At 42.1% G+C, this 12,637-nt stretch overlaps 1 protein-coding gene across 7 annotated transcripts in view; it reads left to right on the plus strand.

Moving 5' to 3' along the window:
* Positions 1 to 12,637, plus strand: part of BBS10 (Bardet-Biedl syndrome 10) — a 101,982-nt gene that overhangs the window by 19,279 nt on the left and 70,066 nt on the right. The window contains exon 4 of one of the 7 annotated variants that reach the window (XM_072973375.1): positions 9,271 to 9,370. The exons of the other annotated variants lie outside the window; for them this stretch is intronic. The gene's annotated coding sequence lies outside the window, so the exon portion shown is untranslated. Of the gene's footprint in view, positions 1 to 9,270; positions 9,371 to 12,637 lie in introns of those variants that run through there. 7 annotated transcript variants of the gene reach the window in all.

Below are 12,637 nucleotides of genomic sequence, written 5' to 3' on the forward strand. Positions count from 1 at the left end.
TCAGCCCTGATGAGGGGCATTCATAATCAGCTTCTCATTTTAGGAGACTCTCTGCCCTGCAGGCCTAATGAGAACATGGGAGCATAAATCCTTAAGACTTATGAAGCACTTTAAATTTTGTAAGCACTTAGCCAAAATTAATTATCCAATTAATCTCCAAGGATGATAACCAAATGATTCCTTCTAAAAATTATCATTATTTATCAACAGATTAGAAAGCTAAAAGCTGATGGGGATATTTTGCATGAGTTTCCAGAGGAGAAATTGGAGTCATTGAGAGACCAAATTCCAGCCCCGTCAGGTCTTGACAAAAAAGCAACAGAACCCAAATACGTGGAGGTGGGACACTGGAATCTGCCCCATCCCACTGTATGGGAGTAACTGGAGGCTTCTGTTCCTCTGTCAGCCATACTAGGATTCTGCCCCTGCTGCTCTTGCTGAGCTGAGAAGGTGTTGAAGTCTTCATGAAAATGAAAACATTTTATTCTGGGAATGTTGATTGACTTGTATATTAATTTAAAATGAATTTTAATTAAACAAGAATGCTTTTAAGTCAGGGACCCCTTAAGTATGATTTTTTATATTACTGGCTTTGTTGATACGTTGAGAGCAAAGAATTGAAGTCAGGTGGCAGGATTTGAATCTCACTTACTACCTGGGTGACTCTGGGCAAGTTACATGCATCAGCTTCCTTTTCCATAACATGGCATCGTGATAGTACCTGCCAAATAGTCTCATTCTGAGGACTGAATGGGTCAGTACAGGCAAAAGCATTTAGCCTGGTTCCAGGTACATGGTAGGTACCCAATTAATGATTGTAGCTACATGGCTAGTTAAGGACTTGGGATTTTATCACAACAGAAAGAGGACATGAGTGCGTTCCCCGCAATTCTGTCTCCACACCCTTTAACTGTATGAATACTGACTGAGTGTCCAGCAGACTCACAGCCCCCTCACATCCTTCTTCCTTTTCCCTGATTCCTCTGTGACTGTCTTTTCCCATCTCTCTGTCTTTCTGTTACTTCTCCCTCTCTTCTCCCTGCCTCCCCTTTTCTTTTCATCCCCTCTTCCTGTTTCCTCACTGTCCAAGACAGTGAAGGATCTCACAGTTGGCTGGGTGTGCTTGTGGGAAGAATTTAGTCTCATGAAGTATCAGAGAAAAACAACCTGCCCTGTAAAGATTTCTGAATCTACTCCCTCACTGAACAGACTTTGTGTCTGTGCCTCTACCCGACTTTTTATATCTGTCTCTCTGTGCCTCTCTCCTTGTCTTTGTCTGCTTGTGTTTCTTTCTCTCTGTGTCTGTCATTGTCTTTTGCTGTGTGTGTGTGTGGGGGGGGTTCCCTTCACCTGTGTGGGTCCCCGCAGCTGGGGGAGGTGAGCTCCCTGGGCCCTCTGAAGACCTGCTGGTTGGGAAGAAGACCTTGTGCCTCCTTCTGCACTGGGACATGATTGAGAGAACTGTTTTCTCCAATGAGAGTGACTATCTGTAGGACCTGGCAGGCAGTTCTGGAACTCAAGGGAGTCAGGTGCCTCTAGGTAGCCCCTGAGTAACAGGACTTTAAGCAGTGTGTCTATGAACAGGTGTCTAAGTGGAGCAGAGATGATGATTCTAATCAAGACAACTTACATGAAAGTTAACTGGGCACATATTTAATGATGCACATAATTATGATTGTGCTGCATGGTAATTAGCATAAATGGTAAGGGGCTCACGCAAATGACTGTAATTAGTATTACTTTTTCACAGCTAAGCCAAATTTCATTTCCCCTTTCTACATTGCTAATTCGCCAGCATCTGTAATCAATGTCAGTGTTGATAATTTCTTGATGTCACGTACTGTTTACTCATCACATCCCATGAACATACTGAGATCTAGACACAGAGATGCATATGGATACACACGCAACACACACACACACACACACACACACACAGTAAGCCTGGACTCAGCTCTCTAAAATGAGAATTCCCTTGTCCCTAGTTCACTTACCCACTTATGCAGGGCAGAGGTTCACTCTGTCCCACCTGTGAATCCCCACCCCGTTCCCCTCCTTCTTGGATCCTTGAGATCTTTAGAGAGGTTTGACCACTGGCTGCAGTGGACTATGAGTTCCCTTCTAATCCCTAAAGTTCTATATTAAAAATAGTAATGGGGAGTTGAAAACATAAATGCATACGTTTTAGTACTGTCGTAATTATCACCATCTTTATCATCACAAAAACTTATGATTATTGAATTTTAATATATTCCACATACGGTGATGTGCTTTTCTTATGCACAGTCCCTTTAAATTTTGAAGTAGATGTTCTTTATTTCCTAAGTGAGAAAACTGGGGCCTATGGAGGTCTAAGTATTTGCCCAAGGTCATAGCGCAAGTCAGGGGGAAGCCGGGATGCAAATTCTGGGGATTTTGACTTTCAATTCGTGGTGTGCAGTCTGTGTGTTCCAGCAAAATGTAAATGGTGAGAACAGATATTTCCTTCCTCTAAGTCTTTGATTTTTTTTCACCAGTAACTTTATTCATAGGGCAGAGCTGTCTTATTTTTATAGGAAAGAAGGGGCAGTTGGCACTGGATACTTGAAAGGGGTTTTGTTGCCAAAGAGGGGAGAGAGAAAAAAAAATGAAGAGGCTCAGAGCACAGCCAGTGTTGGGATGTTTATTAAAACCAGACTTGTTCATCTTCCCTAAGTGATCATGGTGATCATCTAAAAAGTTAGGAGTCCAGAAGAAGAAATCTCAGCATTAGGGCTGTGTCTAGCCTTTCAGCAGTTCCAGTTGGGGGCTGCTCTCGGAAGAGGCTTTTGCCTCCACTGGGTTTGCTCTTCTCATTCATTAGGTGAAAAGTTCTCTGAGTGGTCCCCCTAAGCAGTGTCCCCTAAAGGCAAAATGGAGCAATTCACTCCGATGAAGGAAAAGGAGGATTTCGTGGACACAAATGGAGGGCAGGACTGGGGGCTCCCCTGCTCACTGTGATGCATTCGTGGGACAGGTCTGGGCTACTCCCCCTTTCAAGAGCTGCCCCTCCCCCTGCTCTAGCCTTTGGATGGACTTGGGAGCAGCCTGTTCATTCTTGACCCTGCCTCCTTGACTACAGTGAGTAGTCCAGGCAAGGCACATCTTCCAAGTCAGATCATCAAAATCTTTCCCTGCGTGCGGGGAAAGGGCCTCCCCTGTGGTCTGAAGATTGTAAGGTGTGCAAGACCCTGAAGAACTGAAAAGTTCCCTCTGTGACCCTCCACATCCTTGTCAACTGTAGCTTGTACCCCTGCTTGCCGGTGATCTCAGCCCCTTGCTGTTTCTCCCACTCCTCTTGGTAAAATCCAAACAATGGCTGCTAATTAGTCAGAATAATTCTTCCCTTTTCTGACAACCATTTCTGAGCAAACATTCTTGAAGCTAGCTGAACTTCAGCTGACCCTGCCTGCTGAAGCCCTATAAAAAATTCCACCCTCCTTCCCAAGTTAGAACGCTCCTTCTCTTGCCGACAGTTTTGAAAAAAAAAGACTTATGCTAATGGCGCTTTTGTTTTTTTCCACAAAGAAAATGAGTAAGAGATGCTGAGATGCTAGCAGCCAGTCCACATCTTGTGGAGAAGTCAGCCTAAGAGAATGAAATTAACATAGGAACAGGTGAGAAGATAAGTGCTGGGAAGAGAGAGAGGGAGACAGAAAGATGGAGGCAGAGACAAACAGAGAGATACCCAGTGGTGTTCAGTTTTCCATCCTGTTTCTCTAAGGTCAGCACAACATCTGTTATCACCATTTTTTCTTATGTAAGTGAACTAGTTAAAAATGTAGGGTCAGAAAACAAAACTGGAAAAAAAAAGGACAATCACAGCAGTCCTCAAGTTTGGCTGTGGTAATGTATGTTTTTTATAACTCTACACTGAAATAAAATCAAACCTAGAGCCTCTACGTCCAGGAATGGGGGTAAACATTATTTTTCCCTTTTAAGTAGCTCATTCAACTAGACTATTCTGGGTAAATTCTCCACCAGAAACTCAGGGTTCTCCCCTCACTCCTTAGTTTAGCCCCACTTTGTTGGAGAATCGAGTTGCTAAAAGATCATTTTTTAAAATTGTGACTTTCAGTTGCTTTGCTGTACACCTGAAACTAACATTGTAAATCAGCTACACTTCAATTAAAAATAACAATAAAAATAAATAAATAAGTAAATAAAAAATCCCAAGGGAAAAAATTGTGACTCTCTAATACAAATACAAAATAAATGTATCAAAGATTTTATTTCACTCATTATTTAATGAGGAAACCAGTGAGAAGTAAAAACTGGTTCAAAGGAAAATCCAAAGGAAAAGTACATCTATAGGCAGTCAGGGATACTGAATTGAATTTACTAATAGATGCAAAATTGGCCTCTTCCAGAGTGGAAATTGATGCACCTTCATTGGACAAAGTTCACTTGTATTTCTAAAAATGGAATTATTTGCATCACCACCAGCCTTCTACAAGTTAATTTCAGTTTTTATAGACTTGCAAAATAATCAGGAACAATGAAAGACACAGATCCCTATAGAAATGAATAATACCAAAAGGGGCCTTTCTCCAGAGATTGTGTTTACAAAGAATTCTATCTGTATAGCCTGATCCTCTACACAGGATCTACAGAATGGTTTAAATAGAAGTGAGATTTGAATAACGAATTTGAGAAACTTCCTGCTAAATAAGACTTACAAATTGCTGCCAAACTAAAGATATTCTTCTATTTTCATGCAGTCCCTCAACCCAATTCAGGGACATTGTGACAACACAATAACCCATCTAAATTTTTAGTTTTCCTCATAAATTTTTATTAGGGCAGTTCATCTAGGCACTCTGGGAAACCTTGTCACAAGCCCTTGGCATCCCCACCTTGAGATGTATATGCAAATGGAGTGCTATCTCAGAGACTAGCATTTCTATAGGAAAAAGGAATAGGTTTAAGATTTCAAAATCAGACAAAACAGAGCATTTGAATATGGATTTATAGCCCCAATTAGGAAAGCTTGAAAATCATGATGAAAAAACTTAAAAACCAGCACCTTTGTTATCTGGCCCTCACTTGCTTCTTGAACACATTGTGCTTCCGTTTGGATATTTCTTACTCATTTTTGCATCAGGAATCATGATGCACAGTTTTGGTTTGGGTAGGTGATAAAGAAAAATACTCATGTTCTGATGAGATGGCTCCTCAGAGCTCATGATAGATTTATTTACTCCTCTTTTGGGAGAAAAATATGGTCAAATAAGACAAGTTGAACACCTCACAACCAAATGGAAGATCAGCCTCTTGGATAGCTTCCCCAGTCATAATTGTGAGAGAGTTGGAGACAAGAACTAAGACTCAGTGATTGCAAAGGCAAAGACAAAGGAAGGTCCATTACAGGTCCAGGTGAAGGGACAACAGAGGAGTGAAGACTGAGAGGAGTCATCTAGGTCTGCCCTGTTTATTTTGCTTTCATCTTGGTCTAGGATGGCCCTCGAGGGTTTAAATACCAAAGTTGGTATTGAACGCACTAGTACAGGACTAGGGTCATTCTCTTATTCATCTCTTCATTCATGTATATACTGAACTACAGCAACTGTCATCTTGGTGCCCCTAAGTCCTCTAGTCTGTGTAGGTGCTTTCATATTTAACGTTTAAACAAAAATGGCTTGAGTACCTAACTTACATGCCATGGCGAGTTCAGTGCTTTTCCCACAATTTCTGCAGACCCCAAGGGGATTGACTGTGCTCACTCTTTGCTCAGATGTTCTAGTCCTGCTACATTCTCAACCCCCCTTACATTCCACTTCCTCTAGTTCTTCCCTTTCTCCATCCGTTGTCTCCTTAGAAGGGAAAAATAACACATTTTTCTCTAATTTCCTCACTGATACAATTTCATGTGTAGCAAACATTTACAGAAGTTTGGAATAACTTTTGAAATAGTTTTACAATGCCAGGCAGTAGAGCAAACAATTTACAATAAAGCATACCTCTTCTTAAAACCCTTGGGGAAAAAAAGATGAAGTAAGTGTGGCAAAAAGTTGATAAAGTCTAAAATGAGATGGTTACGTAGGGTTAATTTTTCCATTTTTGCCATTTTTACCTATTATAAAGTTTTCATAACAAGAGTTTAAACAAATATACTAGTCATGGGGCCATGGACAATATTTTGCTGTCAGAGTTAGGGTAAAGGCAGAGCTGCCACGTCAAAGTCTCCAAAATACAGAGGTTAATGATATAGATGATTAGACGTTTATTTCACTCTCAGAACAGCTGACTCCTCACAGTCAGGCAGATTTCCACACACCTTCCATCATGTTTCCCTGCCTTCCCCTAGGGCCTTGTCCTTGACTGCACAGTCAAAGCTGGGCTGCAGACAAGTCTGTGTGACCATTCACAGAGAAGACAAAAGAGTGGAAATGCAGGCCAATTACATTCTTGCTCAGCAAGTGAACAGAAGTTACACATGTCACTTCTACTCATGTACCAGAGTCAGAGGGCCACACCTAGCCACAAGAGTGACTAGAAAACGTAGCTTCTAACTAGGTGGCCGTAGGCACAAATAAACTCTGTTCCTCTGGAAGAAGAGAAGGTGGCTCTTGGCAGACACCTAATAGGCTCCCCGCACCATCTGTCTCCTTCTGCAGGATCCCGGGCCTCCCTCCTTGGGATGGGGCTTCTGTGTTCCCTCATCCCTCCCTCATCCCCAGCTTCCAACATCTATATGATACCCATTTGTTATGAGTGAGTTGTGCCCCTCCCCATTCGTATACTGAAGTTCTAACCACCAGTACCTCAGAATGTGACTGCATTTGGAGAAAGGGTCTTTTATTAAACAGCTTTATTGAGCAGTAATTAGTATACAAAAAACTGCCAAAAGTTTCCTCCTGCCCCCCTCCTTATGTGTGTGTGTGTGCACAGTAATAACACTAAATTTGAGATCTACCCTCTTAACAGATCTTTCAGTGTACAGTATTGTTAACTACAGGCACTGTGTTGTACAGCAGATCTCCAAAATGTGTTCATCTTGCATAACTGAAATTTTATACCTATCAAACAACAGCTCCCCATTTCCTCCTCCCCCCAGCCCCTGGTACCATTCCACTTTCTGTTTCTATGAGTATGACTATTTTAGATACTTTATATAAGTGAGATCATCATGAGTTATCACCTCACATCTGTTAGAATGGCTGTTATCAAAAACACAAAAGACAAGTGTTGGTGAGGATGTGGAGAAACTGAAACCCTTGTGTACGTTGTTGGTGGGAATGTAAAATTGTGCAGCTGTTATGGAAAACAGTATGGATGTTCCTCAAAAAAATTTAAAATAGAACTACCATACAATCCAGCAATCTCACTTCTGAGTGTATGTCCAGAAGAATTGGCATCAGGATCTCAGAGATATCTGCACTTCTATGTTCATTGTGGCATTATTCCCAATAGCCAAAATATAGAAACTATCTAAATGTCCATTGATGGATGAATAGATAAAGAAAATGTGGTATATACATACAATGGAATATTATTCTGCCTTAGAAAGTAAGGAAATTCTACAATATGCAACAACTAAGTCCAGGTTCCTATGGATGAAACTGGAAGACATCATGCTAAGTGAAATAAGTCAGTCACAGAAGGAGATCGTCTTTAAAGAGGTAATTAAGTTAAAATGAAGTCGTTAAAGTGGGCCCTAAGCCAACATGACTGGTGTCCTTATAAGAAGAGACCGGGAGACAGACACACACAAAGGAAAGACCATGTGATGACAGAGGGAAAAAACGGCCGTCTACAAGACAGAGAGAGGCTTCAGAAAAAACCAACCCTGCTGGCACCTTGATCTTGAACTCCTAGCCTTCAGAACTATGAGAAATTTAATTTCTGTTGTTTAAGCCACCCAGTCTGTTTTCCATTGTTATGGCAGCCCTAGCAAACTAATACCATGCTTCTCTTTAATGCAGAACAGTTTTATTCTCCACTAAACTTCTGAACCCACGAAAGCCTCTCTTGGTAAACCCTTAACCTCATTAAAGCTCTCTGCTAAACAAAAGGCCATTCTCTCAGGATATCTGCCCATTCGTAACATAGAGTACCCAACAAGCTGGGAAATTAGCCTTTCCTTGAGCAAGATCAAACTCTTTGGCACACCAGTCTCCTTAAGTTGGAAGGGAGCAGTATAAAAGTCTATTCTTCCTTCATAAAAAAAACATGCTACCTCATTAGAAGCTGGAAGCATCCACAGCCGGATTTTCTTTTGTTTGCCTGAAACAGCCGTTTCCCACTTCCCACCACATTCGCATGCACTCCTTCACCCATTCCTTTAACCGGAATCTGGTAAGAGCCTCCGGGCTTCAGGCCACTACGTGGAAGATGCGTGGCCTGAGTGCAGCAGACCAGCTCCAGCCCTCATGGGGCTCACATCCCAGCGGAGAGGCAGACATGAAAAGAGTAAACAGCCCAGTAAAATATAAATTGCTAGTTATGAAGGACTGTAATGAAAGCCTCAGGTACTGTGACAGAGAATAAGGCAAGCAGGTTTAAACCACTTTAGAGTTCTCTGAGGAAAAGACACAGTACAAATCCTGTAGGATGGGAAGGCACAAACATGTCAAGTGGAAAACTAGGGGAAGAGCATTGCTGGAGGGGCTATTCAGGGGAATATATCCAGGGATGTTTTTCTTGATTAAAAAGGAATGAGGCACCATGTCCATCTAGGCACTGGAAATAGAGCAGTGGAGGGAAAAAAGAAACTCTCTTCTTATAGAACTTATGGTCTAGTGGAAGGAGATTTAAAAAACAAATAAATAAGTGAATGTATAATATGACAGATGATGGTAAATGCTGTGAAGGGAAAAATAAAGCTGGATAGCAGAAAAGAGTAAAAGGGTAAAGGGAGGTTGCTCTTTGGTCTAAGGAGGAGAGAGAAAGCTTTTTCTAATGAAATAAGATTTGAAGTTTTTTTTCCTTTTTTAAAATTGAAGTATCATTGCACAATGTTGTGTTAGTTTCAGGTGTACAGCTAAGTGATTCAGTCATATATATATATGAATTTTTTTCCCAAATACTTTTCCATTATAGATTATTACAAGATACTGAATATAGTTCCCTATGCTATAGAGTAGGTCCTTGTTGTTTATCTATTTTATATACAGTAGTGTGTATATGTTAATCCCAAACTTTAATTTATCCCTCACCCCCTTTTCCTCTTTGGTAACCATAAAATCGTTTTCTATGTCTATGAGTCTGCTTCTGGTTTGTAAATAAGTTCATTTGTATTTTTTTTTTTAGATTCCACATTATTATAAGTGATCTCTTTCCACATATAAGCAACATACAAGATGTGGTGTTCCAGAGAGACTTGAAGGGAGCTATGCAGCATCTGAGGAAGAGCATTCAAAGGGCAGGGAACAGCAAGCACCAAGCCTACTCAGATACTGCAAGGAGGTCAGGGGGCTGGAGAATGGTAGGAAATGATGCCAGAAATGAGTTGATGTGCACCCATGTCAACCAAGGTTGGGTGTCTGGATATGATCAGTTAGATGACATGAAACTGGAGCACTGGAGGGTTTGGGGCAAAAGAGGAATGCAATTTTACAAGGATCATTCCAGCTGCTGTGTAAAAAATAGTCTGTCTGGGGGCAAGAGTGGAGGCTGGGAGGGCCATGAGGAGGGTAATAACAGTAATCCAGGGCACAGATACTGGTGGTTGGATGTGTGGCTATCGTGGAGGTGGTGAAAAGCTGTCAGGTTGCAGACACATTTTGTTGTTGAAGCCAAAAGGACTTGCCAAATGGATGCATGTAGGTGTGACATGGAGGGATCCACGATGACTTCAAGGTTTGGCCTGAGCAGCCAAAAGGATGGAGTTGCCACTTACGGAGCTGAATGGGGCTGTGGATCTCCGTGCATTCTCCTGTGTGGAATTCAGTGCTGCTCTGCCGAGGGGTCCACATCTCTAGCACGAATTACTGCTGACAGTTGCAGGGCAGAAGAGAAAGGAACCAACATTTGTTGAGGGTTTAATGTTTGCCAGTCACTCTATCTGCTGCTTTATTATACATTATCTCATTTTTTCTCCACCAAAAAATCTACTAATTTCATTTTTTTATTAAAAAATAAATGAGTGGATTAATGAAACTGAGACCACGTGGGGTTAAGAAGTAGTCCCCAGGTCAACCAAGTCAAAAGTGGCAGAGCCTCTCCAAACTCAGGAAGTCTGTCTGGCTCTCAGATGTATATGCATCCTATTGTTATGGGACAGGATGCTTGAAAGGTGCTCAGAAAGACAGACAGGCCCAGGGCTCAAGAGATCATTGGGGAAAGTAGGAAAAAGTCTCAAATAAACCAGAAAATTCTTTAAAACCAGTTCTTCTCAGGTTCAGTATCTGGACTGAGCCACATTCTTTGCTTAGCTCTGCACTGCATGTTCCTCCGTTGCCACAGTCCAGCCTTTCCCTCTCCCTCCCCCTAGTCATTCTGAGACATCCACCAAGGGACAGTCCCAGCTATGGAGATGGGCAGCTTGGCTACAGAAATACTACTAAGTCTTTATCTCTAAACCCTTCCACACTGCTGCCATCTCTACCTAATTGTAAATCCAGTTATCAGGTTAAACTTCAAGTTTAGAACTTGTCAGCTGTAACCCAGTCCCTCTTCCGCTGTTTCCCACTTCTGGCATGGCATTACGATTTTACCCATTGACTGGGCTGGACGCTAAGTCTCTTGTCTCGCATCCATGCAGGTCTAAGATCTACCTCCTTAATGTCTTCCACTGCCGTTCCTACAATAGAAGGTCACTGACAACTGCTCTGCCATGCCCTTCAGGACCACCTGCCTGGATTTTAGCAATAATCTCCTGTGTCCCATCTCATCTCAATCAGTTTCTCCTTCCATCCATCCCATTTCTCTTTGTCAGATTGATTTTTTTCTAAAGCTCAGCTCTGATTATGTCACATTACTACTTAAAAATTGTCAGTGTTTCCCTGTTGCTGCTGAAATAAATATATATCCTCAAATTCCCATTCAAGCCCCACGCAATTCCATTTCTCATCCCTAATCTCCCTGTGTATCATCTTCTATGGATAACTGCAGTAAAGTGCTTCTATGCACTATTTCCATCTGACTTTTCCATCTCCATTCATTTGCTGACACCGAGATGCTTTCATCCCTCTGCCCCTGCTGCCATTAGAAACCTACAAATCATCCAAGACTTACCTCACATCCTGTCTCCTCCATGAAGTAATTTGCTGGTGACCTCTTCCTTGAGGGTTCTCTTCTTCTCTGCCTCTTAACATAAACCTCTCTTGTGACATTTATCAAGACACTTATGGGTTGGTTTTGTTTTGGTTTTTTTTCCTCATGTAGTGGATACAAATTTACAACTCCAAATACAGATGATCAATAAATGTCAATTCAAAAAGCATATCTGACTCCAAGTCCCAGTACCTCCATATTAGTGGAGAATTCAGTCTTCCCTAGAGATGAATGAGAAGTCAAGAAGCTTACATGGTATCCTACTGAGCCCATCATTTGGTTTCATTATCCAAGTCTTCACTATTCCTTGAATGGAACCCGCTAGCTGGGACATATCCTCTCTCCATGGTCTACTCTTCCCCTCTAAACTCTGTCCTCCTGTTTAAAGTGCTGTTGGAAGGAGGGGCAGGCTCCTGCTACCTATGGATCCTGCTGAATTCTATTTCCTTTCCTTTGAGGGAAATTTCCCCCCTTTTGGCCCTCAAAGATACTCCTTTTTTCCTGCCTCTCCTTAATAGATACCTGATATTTTCACAAGTCATAAAATCTTTACAAAGGACAGAAGGAGAGATTATCTTCCTGTATTTCCTGAAACACAAAACTCCCTGAGGCAAAGGAGCAGTCTTCTTAGTCTGGGGGAGGCTGCAAAGTCACAGAGAACAAACACAAGTTCTTATCTCAATCAGGAATCCTGCCACACTTGTCCAGGTTTTCTGGTGACAGCAACTGCCTCACTCACGTTTCTGTCCTTTGCAGCCTGTGCACTTTGCAAGTGTATCTGATAAAATAAATAGGCAAGACTCAAGAGGATTCAAGAAATGTCCATTTTTTTGTTGTGTCTTGTTTTTCCTCTATTACTGCTGTCAAACATTCTGTTGGTTCTCCTTTCTCTGCCTTTGGATAGTATCTCAGGCAGATCCCTTGGCTTCATCTGTCCTTTCAAGTATTAGAACACTCTTGTTTCAGTGATTGGGAAATATGGCCCAATCTAATGTCAAACTTTGCTAACTGACAGCTCTGGAATGTTGCTCTACCTCAAGTCAGGTGAAGGAAGCAGCCAGAGAACCTCTCAGAGCCAAGAGTGAGGTGTCTGTCACAAAGGGGAAGGAACAGCTCACCTAGTCCCCAGCTGGATGCTCACTGACGTGGCCTGGTTCTCCTACCAGGGCAGGGAATCTATATGTGATCACAAGTTTGAGTGTGTGCCTAATGAAGACAGAGGCTGCCCTGATGGTCCCGATGGCCCCTGATGGCAGGACAAGGAGAGTGGTCTGATTATCTAGGGTTCAATGGGAGCAAGGGGACAGGGGACAGGGGCCAAGGGAGGCAAGACCACATGATGTTTTCTAGGAGGCCAAGTGGACACTATGAAAGGAAGCTAAGTAGAAGAGCTGAGTGGGAA

This window comes from Vicugna pacos, chromosome 12, assembly GCF_048564905.1.
Source record: "Vicugna pacos chromosome 12, VicPac4, whole genome shotgun sequence".
NCBI lineage: Eukaryota > Metazoa > Chordata > Mammalia > Artiodactyla > Camelidae > Vicugna > Vicugna pacos.